At 39.2% G+C, this 25,450-nt stretch overlaps 1 protein-coding gene across 1 annotated transcript in view; it reads right to left on the bottom strand.

The window, feature by feature from the left end:
- Positions 1-24,719, bottom strand: part of tanc2a (tetratricopeptide repeat, ankyrin repeat and coiled-coil containing 2a) — a 65,033-nt gene extending 40,314 nt beyond the window's left edge. The window contains exon 1 of the mRNA XM_086069632.1: positions 24,428-24,719. The gene's annotated coding sequence lies outside the window, so the exon portion shown is untranslated. The remainder of the gene's footprint in view (positions 1-24,427) is intronic.
- Between the last annotated feature and the right edge of the window lie 731 nt (positions 24,720-25,450).

Below are 25,450 nucleotides of genomic sequence, written 5' to 3'. Positions count from 1 at the left end.
GAAGAGTGATTTGATTTGCTCTCGCGAGATCTCGCAGTTCTTGTAGGCGATCACGTCATGCTAACGGCTCCTCATGCAACGTCACGACAATAAATAGTATGCGTGTATGGAGCCGCGGCAGCCTTGGCTCAATAAGACTTGTTGTCCCCTCAGGAAGCAATTCCGACACAAAAGCGAGTCGCCCTGTTCTTCCTACTTCCTTTTCTTCCTTTTACCAGGCGAGGTCACATGACTACAGGAAATGCAGAAAAAAAGTGACGTCCATTTCAACACATCTCAAAAAGCACCTCATGAGAGCGTAAATCTGAATCTAATGGTAGCGCACCTATTGAGGTCAATAGCGCCACCCAGGCTATTGAATTGTGTTTACTAGCTACTCGCTCTGCATCAATTCATTATTCTGACATGGATTTGCCTTGACTTGATGAGCAGGGTGGCCAATCAGGTGTTAGGACCTGCCCACCAAACTTTGATGGGTGAGTTTGACAGATAAAATTAATTCATGAAACGCTGCAACACAGTGACCATAAATTATTTAATTAAATAGAGAAATAATTATATATATATGTTTACAAATAATCATAGGCCATTTTATTAATTAATGACACATTTAATAACACATTGATTGATTTAATTCCATATTTAATTAATAAAAGAAACATTAAATTAATTAATGACACATTTATTTAATTATTTAATGGTGTATTAATTTATTTAATTTTGGCACTTTTGGTCCTCCATACACAATGTGGGGCAAATGACGGCATGTGAATACTGTCGAGAAGTTTCATTTCAAATCTTTGTTCACCCAATTTTGTACCCGTGAACGGCACACGTGTGCACCATTGTGAAGCGGTTCGTGAAAATCCGGAATGAATGAACAAATGAATGAATCAAAGTAACTTGTAGTAAGCAACACGAGCGGTCCTCAGTATTTGCTTGCGTCTCGCTGACTGTTTGCCCCACGAAAGGCATGCTGGGTCGATAGGTGGGGGCTATTTTATTTATTAGAAAGCCCTTGATTTTTGGTCTTACTAACCTAATGATTTAGGGGCGCAGATGGGATTTTTGGGGGACACGGGGATCAAGCTTTTAATATTAATATAAAAAATATAATAAAACAATTTTTTAATTATGTCATACTATATTTATGTGTATGTATTATTATATATATTTAATAACAGATAGTAATATACCTGGAGTGGCTGGGAACCAGTTGAGGGTGTACCCCACCTACTGCCCGAAGCCTGCTGGGATAGACTCCAGCACCCCCCGCGACCGACAGAAAATGGATAGATGGATAGTAATATAGATTTATATATTGAAAATAGATGTATTATAATGTATTAATAGTCGATACATGTGGGTCTCGTGCATTCAGCTAGTGTCTATTTTTTTTAGCTTTCCTTAAAAGTGAAGATTTTTGTATGAAATATTTTCAACGCACACTGATTTTTTTTTTTGTTCTGCCGTTTTCAACAAAACTAATCACATGATCGCTTAACGATTCAGCAAGCTATGTTTTGAATCATGCTCATGGCTATGGTTTCCATGGAAATCAATTAAGTGGAAGGGCAGGACCTTTGCGAGACTGCTGTTTCAAGATGGCGGCCACTTCCTAGCATGCCAAGCGGCACAATCCAAATAGTAAGAAGTTAGATTACGATTTTATTGTTAATGTTAGATGCTCATTATTTTCTTCTAGTATTAACAGACTTGTGTTCATTCACCCCTTTTATTGAATCAATGTTTGTTGGAGGTTTTTTTATTTTATTTTTAGCACATTTAACTAACAATTGTGTGTTTGCAATCAGTTGCTTAAATATCTGCCAGACAGTAAGAATTCTATACAGCTTTGGAGCTCAAATAAGATAACATGTCTCAAATGACAAATTCCCGTATACAATGCGTTGTCAGCAGATATTTAAAGCTACTGAACGTAGAATATTCCATTTCGAATCGCTACTGCTGCCTGCTGATGAAAAATGAAACTGCACATACCGTTCTTCACATACACACCACACACATTACGTCACATCCGCAGACAGGGCGCGGGATATTCTAACCCGATTCCATCTGAAAGCTATTGGCCAGAGACTTGCAGGAGTACCCATTGTGAACAGCTAAGGTGTTAATCTACTAATTAGAAGGCATTTCAGTCATAAATGGTCAAATAAAAAGCTTACTGTAAAGTTATTTTTGGGGAAAAAGTTCCATATTGCAGCTTTAAATAAATATCTATATCATTGTTCTTGTCTCATTTTTTAAAAACGGTTCTATTAAACACCATTCTTCCACTCACTATGTTTCTGTTTTTCATATTTTTTACATTCTATGTTTCATTGATTCCACCTTAGTCCCAGTTGCTAGGTTGAAATCACTAAGGTTTGGCGTCTGGTTCTATCTCATGCACATGTAATGTGACTATCATAAATTTTCCATGTCACCCTCCATTGTCCTAAAGTTTGAACTGCATCTTTGCTATCCAGCACCGATCTGTCATTAATCTGTATCCATCCATACATTGTCTATTGTGCTTGTTCTTATTCGAGTCGGGGGTAAGCTGGAGTCTACCCCAGCTGACGGGGAGAGGTACGAAACACCATGACCTGGCCACCAGTCAATTGCAAGGCACATATACAGTCATTCACATTCACACCTAAAATTGCCTCTTTGTTGTTTTTTTTTTTTTAGTTGTTTTTTTTTTTTTTTTTAAAGAGCTCAGTATTGTTCATTCGGTAATGTCATCATCATTACTCTTTTTTTAATTTTTTTAAATATATATATATATATTATTTTTTTGTATGTGGGTGAGTATATGGGTGAGTATGTGTATGTGCGTGCGTGCGTGCGTGCGTGCGTGCGTGCGTGCGTGTATTTGTTAGCTCACCAAAAACCTATTGGAAAAAAAATCCCATACCGTTCACCTAAACCGAACACCGCCGTCAGGAGACCCAAGGGGACCAAAAAAGGAAAGTGAAATCCAGCACCGAGCAGACACCACCCACCGGGCCACCCACCAGAATTCTTCCCCAACCCCAGAAACATCTAAATTCCAACAAATCCACAAAAAAAATACAAATCAGGGAGACCTCAAGAGACCGAAGGAGACTGAGGAAAGGAAGGAAGGACAGACGAAGCCGAGTGAGATCCACAGACACCAGCCTCCACCGATTCAATGACCTGAGGAGGAAGCAGATTGTGTCTGAGTTTCGATAGATGCTGGTGTGGTGGATCTGGCATGCATGAAAATCTCCACCAAAGAGGGGAGCCGTCAACCCCTGCCAGGACAGGGCAAGCGCAACACCTCAGGGCCCCCCAGGCCGCGGCAGCGCCAAAGGACGACTCTCGGGCCCCGGCCGGAGAGCAAACCCAGGAGCAGGAGCGCCCCCCACCCCAACACGGCCCGCGCCCCCGACCCAACGTAGCAGGACGGGGCACTACAGGCCCGCCAGGCACCCCACCGGCCCACAACCCCCGCACCCCCACTAACCCCCGCCCCCCCCCCCCCCCCTACGTTGTGTGGTGCATTAAAATTGGAGGGGAGTTGTAGAGTGAAGACGGTGTTTCCACCCTACCCCACCCCCCCCAAGTGTGGAAAAATTGCCTCTTTGATTGACCTCCTGTAAGGCATGTTTTTGGAAGGTGGGGAGATTCCGGCGTACCCACACAAAACCCACACAAGTAGAGGGAAAACATGCAAATGCCACACAGGAAGATTTGAACCCTGAACCTCAAAGCATGCCAAACACACTTCCACTACGCTACCCATGATTGTTGATTAAATTAGATAACATTTGTTATCCTTTACAAATAATCTCGTAACAATAGCCCTCAGGTTAATTCCCAATGAAACTGTTCTAATTGGTAAATTTTTGCTATTATGACATATTAAACTACATTAAAATATTAATTTAGCTAATGCTCTAAGATAATTATAGTTGTTTGAGGTTCTGTAAACACACTGTTGGCTTGATGGGGTTGGGTCAAGAAGGTTTTAGGGGGTCCTTCCCAATTGTTTGGGATATGTAGACCCATCTGCTTATTTATTCTTTTGGTTCTGTTTCCATCTGCTGCAGCCCAAAAGTTTGCTTACCCTGCGTGATGGGCCCCTTAGATTTTTTTTTCCCAGCAACTCTCATTAACATACAGTCCTAAACTACAATGCACAACCTGTCACAGTCCTATCTGGACTGTTGATATAATTGGTCCTTCGTATTATACAACAAATCTGTCTTATTATCTTGACGTTGTTAAATCTCTTATAATCTCTTTATTTGTTTTCAATCTGAGTTTATCCACTGTTCTACTTGTTCTTTGTTTCACTCTGCCAGTTGGTTGCCACTTGACAATGTGGATCTTCGTTTGTTGTCGTGAATTTGTGTTTAATCTTCATATTTGAGTCCGCCTGCTTGCATATGAAATTGACTGACTGCCTCCTCCGCTTAGTAATATGCTTAAATTCAGCGGGTCGTCTCGTCTGATCTGAGGTCAGAGCCAAGTTAGGGGATAGCAGGCGGTGAAGCCGCCTCGCTGTGGATGAGGAGTTGGCCGGCAACCCCCACCCGCCGGCCCGAACCCTATCCCTAATAAAATTCTGTTGATAGTGTATGCAGCGTAAACTAATCAATTGATAGTATACCATTCACATATTACAGCATAATATTAATTACAAGTTCAAAAATTTGATAGTCCAATCCAATCTATTGTTGTCTATTACTCTAATAGTCTTAATATACAATTAAACTGCCACGTGTTTTTCCATGTCCATTTGCAGCCTCAACTGATTTGTATCCTTTTGCTATGCTACACAGTAAATTCTGTAGAGTAACATTCATTTGCTCCCCAAAACGTATACAAACGTTCTATTTTAAATATTGCCATGGTCCCAAAAACGTATTTATGTTTTTTGTTTTTTATCCTAGAGCAGAAGAAGGCTTTGATGCAGCCTCTGAACTGAAGAGAATACTTGAAGCAATGGTGGCAGCAGAGTATAAGCGATCAACCAGGGCTATGTTGCAAAAAGGCTATTTTCTCCAGTGTTATAAACAGATTTGTGAATAATGATGAAACTTTAATAACTATATATATTTTTTATAGCAAATAGAACACACTATTCTGTGGGTCTTGCAAAATCAGTCAAAATCCAGTAAAACAGCCGGGAGCAAAGGGGTTTGCTTCAGTGAACATGGCTGGGAGTGAATGAGTTAAATATCAAAACAATATCTAAATAGAGCAAATGAACATGACTTGATTTTTTTAAACACAACTTTCATATCTTGCACTAGACACCATTCGAAGTAAATAAAGTTCTTCAGTTCTTAGCTCAATAATTCCCCAAAGCAGGCAAAAGAACAATGATAATTGCAACCTGTAGAGCGCTGAAATAAAACCATTATGCATCCCAGGTCCAAATCCTATAAAACAACCACTATCTGCATGGCGAGTCTAGGAATAGACATAATCCCCGTCTAAGAGCTGTCCCACAAAATCCTAATTGCAGTGACTAGTTGTCATCTTATTTCTTCGAAATAACATGCAGTAGCTATTTTATCATTGCGTGTGTGTAATGTATGTCAGTGTGCTAATCCTTGACGACAAGATAGGCCCTAAAAACCAAAGCTGCATCCACCCCCACATATTTATATGCATAACAATAAAAGGCACTGGAAAGAAAATGCTTTCTGAAAAGATTGAAGACAAATTACACAGTGGTTGGAAAATAGAGCAAGACGCTATTCAGTCTGGCTGAATGTGACATTTTTACAACATAACAATCAAAACTGATACACTTAAAGAAAAAAAAAACACATTGATGGAATTCTATCTTAGAGAATTTCCTGGTGTAGGTATGTGGGCGGAGCCAGAACAAAAAAAAAATTCAAGTTACCACTGCATTACAGAGATGTCACGGGGCTGTTCTCGGCTTCCTGAGTCTGTACTATGAGCAGTGACTGTGCATTCATCTTGATAAAAAAAAAACAAGCATCCCTGCCCCCTGCGGTCATGTCCTGTTGGGGCTCTGGTAGTTAACGAGAGATGCGGGAAATACAGAATTAATTTCATGTCTAATCCCTGAGTCACTCCTGGCGGCGGTCTGTGGCAAGCAAACATGACTCAGTGCTGGCATGGCGTCAAGCTCATTCATGTGAAGCACACATGCGCAAGCATGGAGACGCATAAGCACACACACATGCACACACCATCTGTCGTCAGTTACTGCTCTATGTGACCTCCTATATCCTTGTTAGCGATCAAAAGGGTGGGCTTGGGCAGACTTGGCTGACTCCCCCACCCTCTGTTTTGACTCAATATGCTAATGATGATGCAAAAAAAAAAACAAGACTTGAATATTTTATCTTTTTTTCATCTTTATGGTTATTCTTACACAGCCCTTTATTGATCAACAGTACTTTCCAAAAATATAAGACCACCATGATATGTCGTTTACATTCACTTTAATGCAAATGTTTATTTGTTAGCAAGCTACTTCCTGGTTAATGGAGGATGCTGAACAGATGGACAGTGCCATTATGATTGTGGGGAGTGGATGGTTCCATTAATGCCAAAGTGAGTGAAACGGTGAAAGCAAGTTCCTCTATTCACATCGCATCCATCATCACCACAAATGAATATGTTGCACCTTGTCCCATGCACCACGCATTCATGAAGTTTCACAGAAATCTGACGATTTTGCAACATCCTTCCAACTGTATGAGTCCTACTATGCACATCAAAATGACTGCTGTGAAAAATAACAAAGCCAGGTTTGGCCTAAGAATTTTTTTTCACAAGGTAAAATGATCAAATACAATTTGGGCACAACGATTCTGAACGACGATTTTCAAGCTCTTCTTCCCTTATATATTTTTAAACAAAGTAATAAATTAATTGGTAATAAACAAATTTTTGGTCTTATAGGTTAGTCTTAAGGCCTAGATACACCAATCCGACATTGGGAGTCGGACATGCGCCATCTGATCAGTGTATAAATTACTGTTGTGATGTCGGATCGAGTTGGAATACGTCGAGGAGGGCGTTTCCAGCAAATTCGACATAATGAATTGGCGTCTGGCTTCGGGGCATTTCATCATGTGATTGGCTGTTAGCTAGCGAATCAGCGCACGAGGCAACAAAAGGAAGGGACGAACGCAGACAAACAGTACTCAACTCAACTTTATGATTTTTCAGGACAGCACACATGAATAAAGTCCTCATTGTATTTTGGAGGTCGGTAAATGACACAGCACAGTGACAGTTTGGCCGACTTCAAAGAAGGTGGCTTCAAAGCTGTTCATCGATGTGGTAAATAGACATTGTTTACATTTAAATTTGTCTTTAAAAATAGTCGTCATTCCTTCCTACATCCTCGGAGCATCCAAGTAAGCACAGCCAGGCGGTAGTAATTCAATCATAGCGGTGGACTCAACGGCGACAGTCCAGGTCAAGTTGTTGGAAAGGAAAAACTCCCTCAAAATAAAGGTTTTGTTTGTCAAAGACCGCACATTTAACAGTGCGATCTATGTGGGAGCAGCACAGGTGTATGGCCCTTCCGTCCGGTGGTCTCGAGGAAGCTCTTTCAGAAGCTGGAGGTCGGCACCGCGTCCAAAACGCGGAGGGCAGCACGGCCAAAGCTTTTTGGATGAACCAACGATCGGTAGCAGCCAGGAGTCGACAGGGTCCAGGTAACGCCACAACGGAGAACATCCATGCGTTTAGGAACGAGCAGGAGATGAAGGGGAAGATGACTTTGTCTCTTTGGTTCAACAGAGACCGGCATTGTATAATATTACCGTTAAAAGGTATGAAAGCCAAACTATGGCATGACATGGCGACGCCACTGGATATAGCAGGTATCTCAAATATAATATTAATACATAACTATATTTAAATATATTTTATATATAGTTATGTATTAATATTATATTTGAGAGAAGAAGGCGTTGGCTGTTATTGCGAGATGCTGTGACTATCGCGAGACCTACAGCAAGACCGGGAATACCCAACATGGCGGCGCCATGCTGCTAAGATAGAACTAGCTCTATTATGCTAAACCAAATCCGAATTTAACCACCACATATCTTGGCTTTTCTCTTCTCTCTTTCATCCGGCAGATTTGGAATACCACCCAGCGTGGAGGACCTTGAACGTTTCATCGACGGATATTTTTACAGCTGCGCGATGGAGGATCCTTCCTTCGAGAAACCTTCCAAGAAGAGAAAAAATTACTCAGCGATGGACGCGGACGATCTAACTACTACGGATGTTTCCGTCAGTATGCTGGACTCCATAAATAAAAAACTACCTCATTCGTGAGGACGTTAAAGAATTAAAGGTAAGCTTGGAATTTGTCGGCCAACACGTAAGTGACCCCCAACGAGATAATGCCGAGTTACGCTCTTCACTCGCGGCTGTTTCAGGAGAATAAAAGGCGAAAGGAAACTGTTTTGGATGTCCAATCCAGTAGCATGCGGGAGAATTTTATATTCTCAGGCATATCCGAGAATACCTCTGACAATCCAGAAGTCGAGATAAAAAAATGTATGACGACGTCGTTAAAAATTCCTCAGGAGACGGTAAATAAAATCTCTTTTCACCGGGTACATCGGCTTGGAGCCCGTAGGGGCAACAAACCCCGTCCTATTATCGCTAAGTTTGAGCATTTTAAACAGAAATAATTTGTTAAAAGTAAATGACGGGAGCTTAAAGGGACCTCTTTCGAAATGAATGACCAATTCCCAAGAGAGATTAATGAGCGGCGAAAGGTACTGTTTCCTATAATGAGAGAAAAAAAGGTAGGAGGGTAAACGGACTACGATAGTTGTTGATAAGATATACATCGATGGCCAACTATTCCGGAACCCCACTCCCTGGCTTTTCTAATTGGCATTGGTGGAACTAAACTTTGTTTGATTATTAGATGCATACATATACTGTATATGTGGTTATAAAACCTAAAATATGAATACTCATTATGTTTAGGCTATATTCCAAATATAATATTAATACATAACTATATCTAAAATATATTCAAACAAAAAATCTCGCTTAGGTTACCAGCTACTGATGTATTGTTATATGTTTAATCCCCCGCTAATTTCCTTCACTTTCACCTCCCTCCCCGTTTTTTCACTGTTATATTTACTTACACGTTACCTCATATTTTAAACAAATTACATAAACCACCTAACCACTTTGAACTCTACTATTATTATTGGAGGAGACTTTAACACAGTCTTAAATCCATTAACAGATCGTTCTAATAATACAACATGTATAAGGCGATTACAATCTAATAAAGTAATAGGGGAATATATGGATGATTTTGGCCTCGTCGACAACTGGAGACTTAGAAACCCAACTAAGAAGGAATTTACCTTCTTTTCCGCTGTGCACCGTTCTTTTTCAAGAATTTATTTTTTTCTTACAAATAACTGATAAAACTGTTACAAAAATACATCCTATTATTATTAGCGAACATGCACCAGTCTCCCTTACCCTACAAGTTGAGTATACCTTTAAACCACCCCCGACATGGCGTTTTAACATCTCACTGCTAAACGACGCAGAGTTTGACAAAATTATAAGAAGAGAGTGGGCAGACTTTTTGGAATTAAATGACTCTCCAGACTTATCTCCATCTCTTCTCTGGGAAGCTGGGAAAGTGGTAATTAGAGGTAAAATTATATCATATTCATCTTATAAAAAAAAACAGGATCAAAAATTAGAAAAAGACTTGGAAGATAAAATTAAACAACTGACGGATGAGTACGCAATAAACCCAAATAACCAAATATGGACTGACTTACAAAATGCAAAAATACAATTAGACGATATGCTATCTAAAAAGACAGAGTTTATAATACAACAATTGAGATACAACAACTTTGAATGTAATAACAAATCAGGTACATTTCTTGCAAACCAATTTCAACGCAATCGGGAAAAATCTCTTATAACGGCTATTAAAGGGACAACTGGTGAATGCACACAATCACCAGAAAAAATTAATCAAATTTTATATAACTATTATCGCAACCTATACTCAGAAACTAACAAGCCTAACCCTGAGTATATTGAGGCATTCCTCAGTAGCTTAAATATACCTCAGTTAACTACTGAATATAAAGATATGTTAGATGCGCCACTTACTATAAACGAGCTGTACAGTGCTCTGGATAGTATGCCTCATGGCAGAGCACCTGGCCCGGACGGCTATTCGGCTATTTTTTTAAGCACTTTTGGTTAATGCTTGCTCCACTATTCTTAAGAGTAGTAACAGAAATTAAAACTAATGGTTACATACGCCCCCACACATGAATACAGCAGCAATTAAACTTTTATTTAAGCCAGAAAAAGACCCCACCCTTCCATCAAGTTACCGTCCGATCTCACTAATTAACACTATTAAAAGTATCACTAAGGCTTTCAAATCTAGACTAGGAACAGCAATCTTGACAATCATTCATAGCGACCAAACAGGCTTTATTAAAGGTCGTCACTCTACTAATAATATTAGGAGGCTCTTTAATCTTATTAGCATGCCACAGCGGCATGATAAAAAGGCAGTTATTATATCATTGGATGCAGAAAAAGCTTTCGACAAAGTTAACTGGTCCTTCCTCTTTGCTGTTTTAAATAAATTTGGCTTTGTGAAGTCATTTATTCACTGGGTGTCAGTATTATATGATTCTCCTAAAGCTACAGTTACTACTAATGGGATTATATCTCAGAGTTTTACTCTACAGAGAGGCACAAGACAGGGATGCCCACTGTCCTTTTATTATTTGCAATATTTATTGAGCCGCTTGCATTAGCCATACGCCAGGAAAGAAGGATTCAAGGAATTCACTCTGGGGTAACAGAACACAAAATTAATCTATATGCCGATGATATTTTACTTTATTTAGAAAAGCCTGCTATTTCGTTAGGGGAAGTATTTAACTTAATAACTAAATTCTCACATTTATCAGATTATTCTATTAACTGAAAAATTAATAGAATAACCTATTACAGAAAATTAATGGAACCCTGCAAGCCAGGACCCACATTACTCATTTCCTATAGGTAATTTAAAATACTTAGGCATAAAAATCTCACCTAAATTAACTGATTTAATTAATTTAAACTTCACTCCACTTCTGGATAGCATTTATAGGGACTTGGAGCGCTGGAATAATCTTCCTATTTCTCTAATAGGACGAATAGCCACCATTAAAATTAAAGTTTTACCCAAAATAAACTATTTTTTCTCTATGATTCCATTTAAACCTACGGCTAACTGGTTCCAGTTACAAAATTTTACTGGAATAAAAAAAAAAGCAAATATTAGTCTATCTACTCTTCAGAAAAGTTAATCCAAAGGAGGTCTAGAGGCACCAAATTTTATGCACTACCAGATAGCTAACCAGCTACAATATATCATTCTATTGGCACAACCCAACAGAGATACTAACTGTTGGCTGGAACTAGAACAGAAAGATTGTAATAACCTCAGACTTCTAGATTTACTCTTTATTACAACATCGATTAAGCGACACAATTGTTTTAAAAACCCAATGATTTCCGCCACCCTGACTGCCTGGTGGAAGGCACTAGAAATTACAAAAGCCCAAGTGGAGCTTTCTCCCCGACTTTCAATTTAACAACCAATTGTTTTATTTAGGTGTGTGGGAGCAGAAAGGAATTACACATCTTTTCTCAGATAATATGTTTATATCATATAAACTGAATTTTTTTTACATTATCTGCAAGTTAAACATATGATAAAGAAACTAATTCTAACACTTCGGGGTACGCTCCAACCGCCTGTTTTAGCTAAAGATATTACAAAGCTTTTTCCGACAACAACAAAAAAATTCTCAAAAATATGTAAGTTACTTTCGCATACTGATAAAATGTCTTTACCCATCTCGAAAATGGGAGACAGACTTGTCTATAACTCCGGAATCTGACTTTTGGATTCAAGTTTGTGAAAACGTATTTAAAATGACAAAACACAAATTTACAACTTATCCAATATAAAATAAGTCATAGAACATACATTACTCAATATATGATGAAGAAAATGGGATTCTCAGACTCCGACATTTGTCTCCAGTGTTTACAAAACACTACAGACACTTATTTTCATGCTTTATGGACTCCGCACTCCATAAAGTACTGCACTCCGGTTATGTAATTCTGGACTAAAGTCTTAGAAAAACGTTCCGCTATCTTGGACTGTATGATACCTTTATCTCCAAACTTGTGTTTGCTAGGTGACCTAACAACAACAACTGACTTACCACGTAAACAATTTCAATCTACACTTGTAGCCCTTACTATTGCGAAAAAAAACAATTCTTGTTAACTGGAAAAAACAAACTCTGAATATCGACCAATGGTCTAACCTCCTCATAAATCAAATTTTAATGGAAAAATATCTGCCTCAAATAAAAACCAAATATCAAAATTTATAGAAACATGGTCTACGTATATAGAATCTTTTAACCTAAATCTGGTTACTTAATTCTGCCTGTTAGCAAGAGCCATCCCATCGCGATAACTTACATTGCTGTTTCTGTATTTGGCAAATATTTTTTCTTTTTTTGTATGTGGGTGAGTATGTGTATGTGCGTGTGTGCGTGCGTGCGAGTGTGTGTGTATTCGTTAGTTCACCAAAAACCTATTAAAAAAATCCCATACCGTTCACCTAAACCGAACACCGCCGTCAGGAGACCCAAGGAAGGACCAAAGAAAAGAAAGGAAAGTGAAATCTAGCACCGACCAGATTATTATTATTATTATTATTATTATTAGATAGTATTTGGCAATTTGTGACTAATGGTTATGTTTTCATAGTCAGGAACCCAGTTGCTGCCAGCAGGATCGAGCAGACTACATCAAATGGCACCTTACAGTCACCAACTCCTCAAGTTCACTTCCAATGGGCACTAAGGGTTAATATTCGGAATCACTGCATGCCAGTGGGTTAACTCTATTGGTGCTGTCCCCCCTGGCTGAGCGTGGGTGGCTCTGCCCCTCTGTTGGTTGCTGGGTGGCGGCTGCATCTTGGCCGTTCCCTGGGTCTCTTGGGGGGTGCTGCGTTGCGGTGCTCTTCCTGGTGTCCGGGGCGGCGCCGCCCCGGCGTGGGCCATCGCTTCGGGCCCGGCGACGCGGTTCGGGGCCTGTGGTCCTCCGGGGTGCCCCGTGGCTCACTCTTCCCTCCCCCTTCCTACCCCTTGCTGCCTCTCCCTCCTCGCCTCTCCCCGCCCGTCCTCCCCCTCCCTGTCCCTTCTCCCCCGTCACCCTTCGTCCTCCTCTCCCCCTCTCTCTGCGGCCCTGCCGCCGCCCCTTGCCCTTCTTGTCGTCTCCTTTCACCGTCCCTTCCCCCTCCCCTGTCCGCCTTCCTCCCCCTCCCCTGGGCCGGGGGCTCCATCCATGGCCCGGGTCTCGGGGAGGTTGGGGTGTTGTGCCTGCCCCGCTCCGGTGGGCCTCCTGGTCCCTCGGGTGGGCCCTTTCGCCCCGCCGGGCTGCTCCATCTCACCTGCTCCCAATTTTAATACACCACACACACACACTTGTATATACACTGGGTGGGGTCACATTCATGGTGTAGGAGTAGAGTTCGGCAGTCGGCAAGCTGGCAAACTCAGTAACAGGGTTAGCTTTTACTAAGGACGCTGGCGTGACGATCGGGGGGGGGGGGGGGGGGTCGGGGGACGACTGTGGGCCGGTGGAGTCCCTGGCCCCGTCCTGCTGCGTTGGGTTGGGGGCGCGGGCCGTGTTGGGGTGGGGGGCGCTGCTGGCTTTGCTCTCCGGCCGGTGGCACAATCGGGGCCCGGGGGTTGTCCCTTGGCGCTGCCGTGGCCTGGGGGGCCCTGGGGGGTTGTGCTAGCTCTGTCCTGGCCGGGGTCCATGGCTCCCCTCTTTGGTGGAGGTTTTCATGCTTGCCAGATCCACCACACCAGTATCTATCGAAATTCAAACACAATCTGCTTCTTCCTCTGGTCGTTGAATCGGTGGAGGCTGATGTCTGTGGATCTCGCTCTGCTTCATCTATCCTTCCTTCCTTTCCTCAGTCTCTCCTTTGGTCTCTTGAGGTCTCCCTAATTTGTTGGAATTTAGATGTTTCTAGGGTTGGTGAAAGACTCTGGTTGGTAACCCGATGGGTAGTAGGTAATAGCTCTAGATGGATTCTGAACGGTATGGGATTTTTAATAGGCTTTAGGTGAACTAATGAGTACACATGCACACACACATACACATGCACACACACTTACACATGCACATGCACATACTCACGCACATACAAAATGAAAATTAATTAAAAAAATATTTTAAAAAGAAGAAAAAAAGAGAGCAATGATGATGACATGTCGACCGAATGAACAATACTGAGCTCTCAAAAAAAAACAGAAAAAAAAAAAGGATATAGCAGGTAGGATTTACTTTTATATACGACAGTGCAAAAAGCCGGATGGTTTCATTCAATTGGGAGGACATCGTGAAAGAAACAGTAACCACTGGTATGCAATGTTTAAGTTTTTATATCCCGCCCCCGTAAAGAGGTTTTGGGTTTCCTTTAGGAATAATAACTACCGCCGCCGATGGTATGGAGGGGAATTACTTCCCGCGCATGCGGTGAAGGTACGTAAGAGTCGGGGTCGGTGGGGTGTGTATTTACGTCATTTTTCTAGCGACGTGTCGAAATCTGACACTATATAAATAAATATATAAAACATAGTGTACATAAGTATACCAGACTACCAAAATGAAGTAGTTTTTTTTAAATCCCAAATTGCAGCTTTTGCGATTTGAAAATTGCATTCTACTATAGTGTGATGTTGATTAGAATTCCATTAATTAAACAGCCCTAAATATAATAGATTACTTTTCTACAATCTAATAGTAAGATGTGTATACAGTTTTACATTAGGGTCCCACTTCCTTTGACAGCACAGATGGACGACCCAATTACTGCCGAACAATGATTTAATGCTACCGTCTAACAAAAGATGCAAATGCAATTTTAATGCAAATAATCAGAACACTTATTAAATAAAATACATTTAACGTTTCAATGATACATAGTAGTATTTCAGCAAAAGATACAAAAATAAAAATAATAATGTAAACATGCACAACATCTAACATGAACACGTTTGTGGTTGATTTATTTAAAACAAAACAGACGGAAATACATTTGCATTTTATTTTCATTTGTGTACTGAGCAAACTTATTTTGAGAGGCAATATGGGCATGATGTCGCTCACAACTACTGCTGAAGTGCAAACAACAACACTAGGGACTGTCCTCAAGGGGTTCCCCCACGTTCAAGCAATCACAACAGGAAACACACAATGGAAAAAAACAGGAGCAACATGAGAGTGGGCCCTCGCAGCAGAGTTGCCTTGTACGCAATCACTGAAAAACTGACTCACAAGTACAGTTTTCATTGCGACACTCTTGCAAAGTGGAAACTAAAGTCCCGTGTGACAAAAAGCTCAAGGTAAACTGAGTGACTTCTGCGGTTCCATCTGACCGGACAATAAGCACCATCTACTGCTTATCTTGTACATGTGAGACATTCACAGATCAAGTACCGTAGTTATTCTCAATACATCCAATCTTGTTATACATATTAGCATAAGCTTCCATGACAATTATTTGGCCACTTTGTGACAAACCACTTTTATTTGTTTGTAGTAAATGTTCAATGGCTCTCAGTCATTATCAGTAGTAAGACAAATGCCTTTAAAAGGTCGTATAATTTTGAAATTGACTCAAAATCTTATGAAAAAATAGGCCAAGAGGCTCAAACGTAATCATGTGTAAATACTGCACAAGATTTGTGAGACAGGAAATCACAGGGCTTGACATTTTTGTCCAATCAAACTTGAGCCTCTATGTATGATGTGTTATTAGATCAATTCATTCTGAACTGCTCCAAATGATGGCCAAGGTACAGTTGCATGCCGTTACAATTTGTTTTTGTATTATAATAATAATGGTTTCTTCAATGATTGGGGCGTGACAGTGGTGGTAAGAGGTGAATTAAGTTGGATAAGTCCCCAATAAAGGTTCAGGTATCAAACACTCAAAAATTAAGTGTAAAACTTACCCCATTACATTTATCAGTGAATTTATTGCAACTTAGGGGCACTAGAGTATTTTTAATTTGCATGGGGGCACAAAGTGAAATGTTTTTCACGGGGCCCCAAAAACTTGTTGGTGCCCCTACATGTAAGAAATGCTTCATCAGATTTAAACAACACGGTTACATCAACCGGTCCCACACAACTATTTTATTTAAATTGGATGAATGTTAGATGACTAAAATGTAGCTAATGTTCTTAATTTAATACTACATTACATAGTTGTGTTGAATTTACACAGTGCTCTTATGTTGAATTTACTCAACATTACTATGTTGAGTTTACCTGTGCAAATTGAAAATAGGACTCATCCTCTACTTGGGTTCGATTTGACCCAACTTTGAGTCAAGAAATGGGTCTTTCAGCGTAAAACAACTCGTAAATATTAGTCAGTTCCTTTACTTGCGTTAAAAAATTGGCTCATTTTGTATAAAACAACCCAGAAAGTTGGGTCAAATTGACCCATAATGTGGATTGGTCCATTTTCGATCCCTAATTGGGTTACTTTTGACCCAACTGTTTTTAGAGTGAATAGTTTAATTAATAAGCTACTACTGCTTATTTTGCTGCATTAATTTTTTTAAATTATTTCATTAGATAATTTTTATTTTATTTCTTTAGGTACATGTTAAATATCGCAATAATATCGATATGTCTATATTCAGCAACTATATTGCATATCGCATGATTTTCCAATATCGTGCAGCCCTAGTTCTCACTCAGTACAATAAATAATACTATATAATAATATACAGAATATATAATAATATATCTAATAATAACATATATAATATAATAATATCTAATAATATTTAGTTGAGCAGTTAATAAATTGCATAGACAACAAAAAACACAATTTCATCTATCTGGCAGACGCAGCCACTAAGTCAACAGAATTGCTTGGAGTCTTTTCTGGTCATGTCATGTTTGCCATTTGACTTGTCATAAGGCATAATTCAAAGGGCTGAATAATAACTGCTGCATAGGCCCAAAAAATTAGCATGCCAGTCATGTCCTCCAGACTGCTCAAACAGCAATGGCAGAAACGGGATCTCCAAAAACAAAATGACCGTGGAGGGTGCCTTGGCTTTCAAGTTTAATTCTTTCAGTGAGCGTGTTTGCAACTTAAAACACTCATATTTCAAATCGGCTTTCCCCATTGAAATAAATGGAAGCGCAATTAATCTGTTCTAGCCACTCATAAAACTACAGCCAAATTTTTTATAAATGTTTTTAATACTTTAGAATAAAATGTACAGCAATAAGCATTAAATACAATATATACAAAGATATGAACCGTTTGTGCATCATGATTTCCTGCATTTATTGCATGGGTACTTCAGGTGCGCACACCTCGGCCACCAGTGGGCACTCTAATGCATGTATGCATACTGTATATTAGCAAAGAAGATGGTCACAACTGCTCAGTAAGATGCAGCATGAGTTTTATTTTAAATTTTTTGCAAAGGACAAAGAATGTTCAGTATGCCTAATCTGTTAACCATTAACATTGCTTCATCAAAGAGAGCAAGCCATCTTCAACACTTTGGTCAATTAGTTGCTGACAATATTGAAATGATCAGGAGGCGACTGAGAGAAAAAGTTGGTGTCATTTCCATTTAAAAGAAAAGAGAAGAAGTGATCATGGTTGGATTTTCCAACACTATATTGCATTTTAAATCCACCATTTTATCTCTTCAGATCTTTTTAAGAGTCTCAGGCAACATTATGCTAATGACTATGAAGGACCAAAACTGCAAAAATAAATTAATAAAAGTTCAAATAAAACTTAATATAAAATATATTATTTGAAAATTACATTAAAAAAAATATATATATATAAATGGAAATAAAAACTAAAAAATATATACATAAATAAATAAAAGTAAAAATGAATTTCAAAAAACAAGATCCAGAAATGTAAGATAAATAGAAAATAAATGTGGAAATAAATACAAAAATTAGTACATAATTATAATTAAACATCAATCAATAACTTAAAAGGCTTTACTCTCATATTTATTTATTTCATGCTGCAGACATTGTCAGTATGAAATGCAGAAGGCAATGTTATTTAAATGAGGGGGTGGTCCATAAAAAACACAGAGATGTAATACTAGTTACAAATTGCAAAACTGTATTGATGAAATGATACAAAGATATATGATAAGGATGATATGCTAATGATATTAAATTATAGGTTACATCAGTTGTGCGTCTTTCAGCTCCCAATCTATCTTCATTTGGGATATACAGAAAATGCTATAGACCTTTTACATGGTTTATGCATCACGGAAATGAAATTACAGACACCGCTGAGCCAGAATCAGCTAAGCTGTGGGCTATAATAAGAAGCCTCAGGCACTCAGAAGTGATTAAAGATAAGAAGTTGGGATAGAAAATTGTTATCCGAAGTACTTGGCAAATTAAATAATTTCATAATTTACATGGTTATGATTAAATCCCCAAATGTTCCACAGGCCTCGTTCCATACCAGATTTTCAGAACAAATCCAGTCGGACCCACCTTTGTAAGCCACAAACAGAACCTATAGATTCAAGAGGAACCCACATGGTTACGTGTGTTTTCATTTATGAGGATGTTCAACCTCTGCAGATGTGCTTAAAATCCTCATGGCTACCACACAGGCAACCTTCTGACAAGCGGCCTGTTTAGGGCTGTAAACATGTTGAAGGACATCTTAAAAATGCACGGCACACACAAGCACGTCATGAGACCTTAACCTCCGACAAAATGGAAAGCTGTAAAGATCATCAAGGACAGTCAAGCAACCTGCACTCTACTCTCTCTTTCCATCTGGAAAAGCATACCTGAGCACTAAATCATACGCTACAACATCTTCGTACTAACTAATGAACAGACGTTGCTTACATTATGTTTGACTTTCATTAATATCAAGGCAACTGCAAATAAAATACAAAACACGGACTCAAAGTGGGTCTGAATTGGCTAAACAGAATAAATCTAAATAAAATCATCATTAAATTACATTGCACTTTGAGAGCTATACCTTGTCCCTTAATTAGCACACGCTAGTAATCTAATTAACTAATGACTACCATGGTGGGAGGGATTTTAATCAGAGTCACATTAAACCCAGACTACAGACTACAAGGTTAGCCAGATTAGCGTAGGATTACATCCATCTGCGCTGCCACTGTTGAGGAACAGAAGTCAGTGGGGGAGGGAGGGGACAAAATATGTTGAACAACATCTCCTCATTCAAATTGTGGTGGAAGAGCTTGCTACAGTACCCCACATGCATGATGCATAGATGTCTTTACAGTTCCCTGTTTGATTCTTAAGATTTAAAAGGAACCTTGAGTGTAATGACAAGTTTGCTCTACAGTATATTACTTATTTAGTTGTTACTAACATAACGATGAGATTCACTTTTCAAAAATCATTTCCAGTTTAATATAATTTGAATGTACACTGCCATTGTTTTTATTGTTTTATTTTTGTTTTTGCCATTGTTTATGTCGCAACGCATTCAATGCGTAGTGACGTAGAATGGCGGCATGCTGTCTGCAGATCAATGTGAAACGCCTATATAGACAGCAAGGTAAGCCTCCGTAGCGTTCCTAAAGGGACCATCAAAACTCTTGAATGCGTCTGGTAAATGATGAGAGCACAGCGTGGGGGAGGGTGACGCTACCGTTCGCATGTTGTTTCTTTAGGAACGCTACGAGGCTTTACCTTGCTTTTTTATATGCATTTCACATTGCTCGACAGAGAGCCGGCCGCCATTCTACGACACCATGCACTGAATGCGTTGCGACGTAACGTTTCATCCAAAAATAAAAGTTGTGCCATCATATCATATAGTGCACAAAAACATCAATACAAAAAAGGAATGTGCTGTGATAATGACAGAACTGTAAGTACATAATGTACACTGTAGCCTACATACAGAGCTCAACTTTTCTACTGCTAGTACAGTCCTACTCACTGTTATTGGCACCCCTTCATTTTTTGCATGATCTCTACAATATAAATGAAAAATTTACCAAATTTATATTATCAGGACCTTTTAATTGGATGTCCAAAGTAATTCCACAAAGGAAATTGTTTTTCAACTTGCATAAAGTAATTCCAAAGAAGAAATAGAAAACACAGCATGTGCAGCAATAATGGCACCCCTCGTTGATATTTGGTTGCACACCCTTTGGCAGTGACGACAGTTTCCAAACGTTTCTTGTAGCCATCTTTAAGCTTTTTGCACTTCTCCGCTGGTATTTCCCCCCACTCTTCCTTTGCAAATTGTTCAAGCTCTTGAATGTTTGCAGGTTTATTTTCCCAATGGAACATTTCAGCTCATATGACAGATTTTCAATCGGATTGAGATCAGGAGTCTGATCATTTTAAAACAGCATTTTTTGCTTTGTAACCATTCCTTTGTGCTTTTGGATGTGTGCTTTGGGTCTTTGTCCTGCTGGAGGACCCATGACCTTTAACTCAAACCAAGTTGTCTAAAACTTGGTAGGATAGGACATGTCCCACTAGAATGTTTTCTCTGATTTCCTGATTCCTGTGATACGATCAAGGCCTCCAGTACCAGATGTAGCAAAGCAGACCCACAGAATTATGGATCCTCCATCATGCTTAACTGTAGGGAGGGTGTTATTTTCCTTGGAAGCTTCATTGCACTGTCTGTAAACAAACTGTTGGTGTGCATTGCCGAAAAGCTCTATTTTTGTTTAATCTGTGCACAGAACATTTCCCCAAAATAATTGTGGTTTGTCCAGGTACTTGTTGGCAAAGGTTAGCCATTCTTTTTTTATCTGTCTCAGGAATGGTCTTCACCCATGAAGCCCTGTTTTTGGTTTCGTGTGTGGCGTATGATACTTCTTGAAACCATGATCCCAGACTGTTCCAGGTTGGCTTTCAGGTCTTTGGATGTTAAATGTGGTGTGTTTTTTTCACCATTTGCACCAACCGTCAAATACTTCTGTCATCAATTTCTCTCTTCCCCCCACGTCCATGGAGATTCTTGGTAGTTCCATGCTCGTCAAGCTTCTTAATAACATTAAGCACTGCTGAAACAGGGCTACCAACATCTTTGGAGATGGCTCTATACCCTTTGGAGGTCTTGTGTTTGTGAATAATTGCACTTCTGATGTCCTCAGACAGCTCCTTTGTTTACACAATTGTGACAAAGGAAAAGGGGATAAAAGGTGGCTTTTTAAAACATCAACGTCATCATTCATTGGTTAATTCATGGCAATTGGGCACAGACAATTTAAAAAAGGGAATTTTCATTTGTGATTTACCAAAGGTGAGTCACAATGTGTTTCCATACTGATTTACAGGAAAGGGGGCCAATACCAGTGACAGAGCACATTTTAAGTTTTCTATTAGTTCCACCCATTGTTTATTGTTTTAAATTGTTTTTTAATCATTTGGTCTTTTGGATAAAACACAAGTTCTCCACAAAAAAAATAATGTTTTACTTGATTAATTTTTTTAAAAGATATTACACATTATGTACTTTACCTTTATAGGTGCCAATAATGGTGAGCAGGACTGTAACTTTCTCAATTTGTTAAACCAGCACATGATTTGATTGCACCCATTTTCGTGGGGTAGTACAGTAAGATCATGCTTGCTGATGATTAGTCTTAGTTTCATATTAAGATTTACAAGAACTTTACACAAGTTCCATCCATCCATGTTCTTAACCGCTGATTCATCACAACGGGATGCTAGAGCCTATCCCAGCTGGCAGTTGTCAGTAGGCGGGGTACACCCTGAACTGGTTGCCAGCCAATCCAGAGCATTTTACTCAGGTTGTATTTCCAAAATATTTTATTGTGAATAGGAAGTTTGCTGGCAACAAATAGTGGTTGACAATCATGGCCCGGTTGTTAAAAACTATGTTAACATTAACCGGCTGTTAACTTGCTGTTAAAGTTAACACACCTTAGGATCACCGCTAACTTTTTAACAGTAAGGTGAACTCTGTGTTTGTGGCTAATGCTGCCTTCATGATGCCCGTTGAGCGCAAGAAAAACAGAGTCTATCGAGGGCTTGGCTTTGACATTGGTGATTGTTCTGATGAAGAGTTACGTACACGCTACCGTTTAGCAGTAAGACAATGCCAAGTCTCATGCTCAGTCAAAAGAGAAAGAAGAAAAATGTGTTTATCTAAAGACGATTTCTAAAAATGGACAGAGAGGGGGCTTGCCCAACATTTAGCGGAAGATTATTCCAAAGAGAGGTTACCTGTGATGTTTCTTGTTTGCTTTCACGTCAATAATCAAACAGACAACAACACTGTGAATAGCGGCTAATTATTTAATTTAAATTATATTATTATTATTATTATTTTATTATTAATTTTAATTTAAAACTGTAATTACAAATATTAGTAAAAAAAATACACACCAGAAGTATGTAAACACAAAAACAAGACAAATAATTCAAAACTATTCTATCAAAATATTATACAAAAAATACAAATCTGTCAAAAATACAAATACCCTAGACAAGAAAAACCAGACAAAAATATGAGAAACAAAATCAGACAAAAACATGCACCCAGAAACAAGGCACAAAGAGAAAGGTAATGAGGAGTACCGTACAGCACCAGTTTGGATGAGTTTTTAGGACGTTCGTGCAAGAGAAATTGGAAGATGACGGCTGGCCTGTGCCAACCTGTAAGTATTTTATTTTATTTATTTATTTTGGCATTGCGTTGGATGTCAGATTTTTTTTTTTAATTATTATTATTATTATTATTAGTAGTAGTAGTAGTAGTAGTAGTAGTAGAATAAGTAATAGTGGTATTACACATTATTATTATTATTATTTTTGGGGGTGGCGGGGTGGGGGGGTAACACCTGTAATACTTGTTCTATAGAGTACAATTTATTTGTTTCTACTTCTCGGATAAGTATGTTACTGTTGTTTTCAGAGATTCTCTCTACCCTCTACTATATATGCTCAATTGGACCATGTTCACACGTTTGAAAAAATACAGTTTTTTTTTTTTTTTTACATCCACACACTCTAAATTTTAGCTACGAACAAATGTAGAACATGTGCTACACATGAATTGATGAATTAGGTTTCTTTGGCATTGTTACTTTAATGACTTTGTTCTTTGAACTGTGCTTTTTATACTTTGTTCATTACACCCTACCCCATGTTTGCCTTTTTTGTTCTTTTGAATTATTATTATTTTTTTTAAATTACTGCTGCTCATCGGTCTTGCCTTCGTGTTTTGGAGCCACCTTTTCCCTCCTCACTCAACATGCGTTTTGCGACAACTTCACTAGACTTCATTTCAGCCAGCAAAAAAGAATGGGTTATTTTGCTTTGGCTTTTTTGTGGCTCTTTGAAATATTGCTTTCTAAAAGAAGGGGGTGGCAGAATTCACCAGGTACGAGTATTTTTGTCCAGCATCTAAGTTTGGCAGTGCCGCTGTAGATGATTATGATGGAAGGATGGGTGGATGATGCCAGTTTGGACAGACAGACAGACAGACAGGCAGGCAGGCAGGCAGACAGACAGACAGACAGATAGATAGATAGATAGATAGATAGATAGATAGATAGATAGATCGAAAGAAAAATGGATAATGAATGGATGGTTGGTGATGGATTTTAGTTGAATGGAAAGATGGATATATATACAGTAAATCTATTGATGGATGGGCAGGTAGATTGATTAATAGCTTGATAAACAACAAAAACAAACATGCAATCATTATTGTGATATAGATTAAGGGGGTGAGTTATGTTGCAATGTGTCAGATAATCCTGACATTTTTTTCCACAAAGGATTTGTTTCCTGTCAAAACAACTGGTAACCACCAGCTGTCTCAAATGGGAAAAGTCACATCCTTAGTGCTATCTCTCTCACACACACAAATACACAATTAGCAACTAGTTCCAAACCATTCATTTAGAAATGACTATTGTCATCAATAGGATTATCCAAAAATTATGTGCAGGTTTATATTCCCAAGTGAGAAATTGTGGCAACTGTATGACACAGATAATAAAACACCAAATTAATTCTGTATTAACAGTGGATAATGTATTCATGTATTTTCATTTTCTGCAAAATCATATGTAGCAATACGGCAATAATAGCAACATTTCTGAGTTATGACTAACAGAGACAAGCATATCCATAGTGGGATTGTTGATGTTATGGCACTACTGTAGTGGAAAAGGATGTGAGGCAATAAACGCGCGCGCGCACACACGCGCACCCACACGCACACAAAATAAGGAAAATAAGATAACATTAAACCTACCGCGAGGGAGTCACCTGCGTACGTATTTGTCTTCAACTGAGCGGACGTACAAATGGCGTCATTAATGGCAGATAACAGGTCGGTCACGGTCGGGGCGATATCAAGCCCTCGATGTGTGCTCCCCTGTAAATAAACCAGCAAAAACCCGCGTAGTCGTAATGCCGGAGCAAGACTCCCACGCCCCGGTCATGGCCGGGTATTTTCATGTCCTTGTCAATAAAGGAGTGGCGATAGTGTGAGCCCCAATGTCTCCCTACCGGCAAAGGCTACAGCTTGACGTCTGGGTCGCCTCTCTGGCACTCGTCTCCTCCCGTCGAGGGTAGGATGATGAATTATTCATGAGAGGGGTGTGGCCAATACGCTCACGCGCGCCTGTCGGCTCACTACACTACACTACAGTACTTCCAACAACAAATTCGGTGGCCTGAAGTGTCAAGCAGCAACTGTCAGGGGGACCCCATGTGGTCAAAGTAGGGCATAGCGACTGATTTGTTTTAGTACAAATGACCCTCAATTTACGACGGTAGCGACGTAAAACAAAAGTAAGGTCACGCGCCGTAGTCTACGCCAACACAGTTGTAAAGTCATAATCAGAGTTAATGTTTGTCTGAAAGCTAGGTCATAGATGTCAAACAAACCCTAACACCAAAGGAAGGTCATAAATTGATCACTTAACATTAATCTTTTGTGCGAAAGAAGCAAATGACAAATGTTAGATTTTATGCTGTGGGGGTGGGGGTGGGGGCTAAAAAACACTGGGGGTTAATACTATTATTACTACTACTGTTATTGAACATTTACTGTAAATGTTGCCTTTTGCATGAAATGTGACTCCACATTTACAGTAACTACACACACACAACATTAAAGACACAATGAAGTAACCTCAAAACTATGTTTTGTGGGAGTTATGTGCCTTGCTGATGGGTATCATGGCAGGCTCATGATGAAATCATACTTCCTGGTGAGCACAAATCATAAACATAAAGTGTTTTATGTATGACATTGTGATCTCTTATTTAT

This window comes from Leptonotus elevatus, chromosome 1 (assembly GCF_054856555.1).
Source record: "Leptonotus elevatus isolate MCC_2025b chromosome 1, RoL_Lele_1.0, whole genome shotgun sequence".
In the NCBI taxonomy this organism is placed as follows: Eukaryota; Metazoa; Chordata; class Actinopteri; order Syngnathiformes; family Syngnathidae; genus Leptonotus; species Leptonotus elevatus.
Note: the sequence above shows the minus strand (reverse complement) of the source record. Positions and strands in the feature narration are given on the sequence as shown.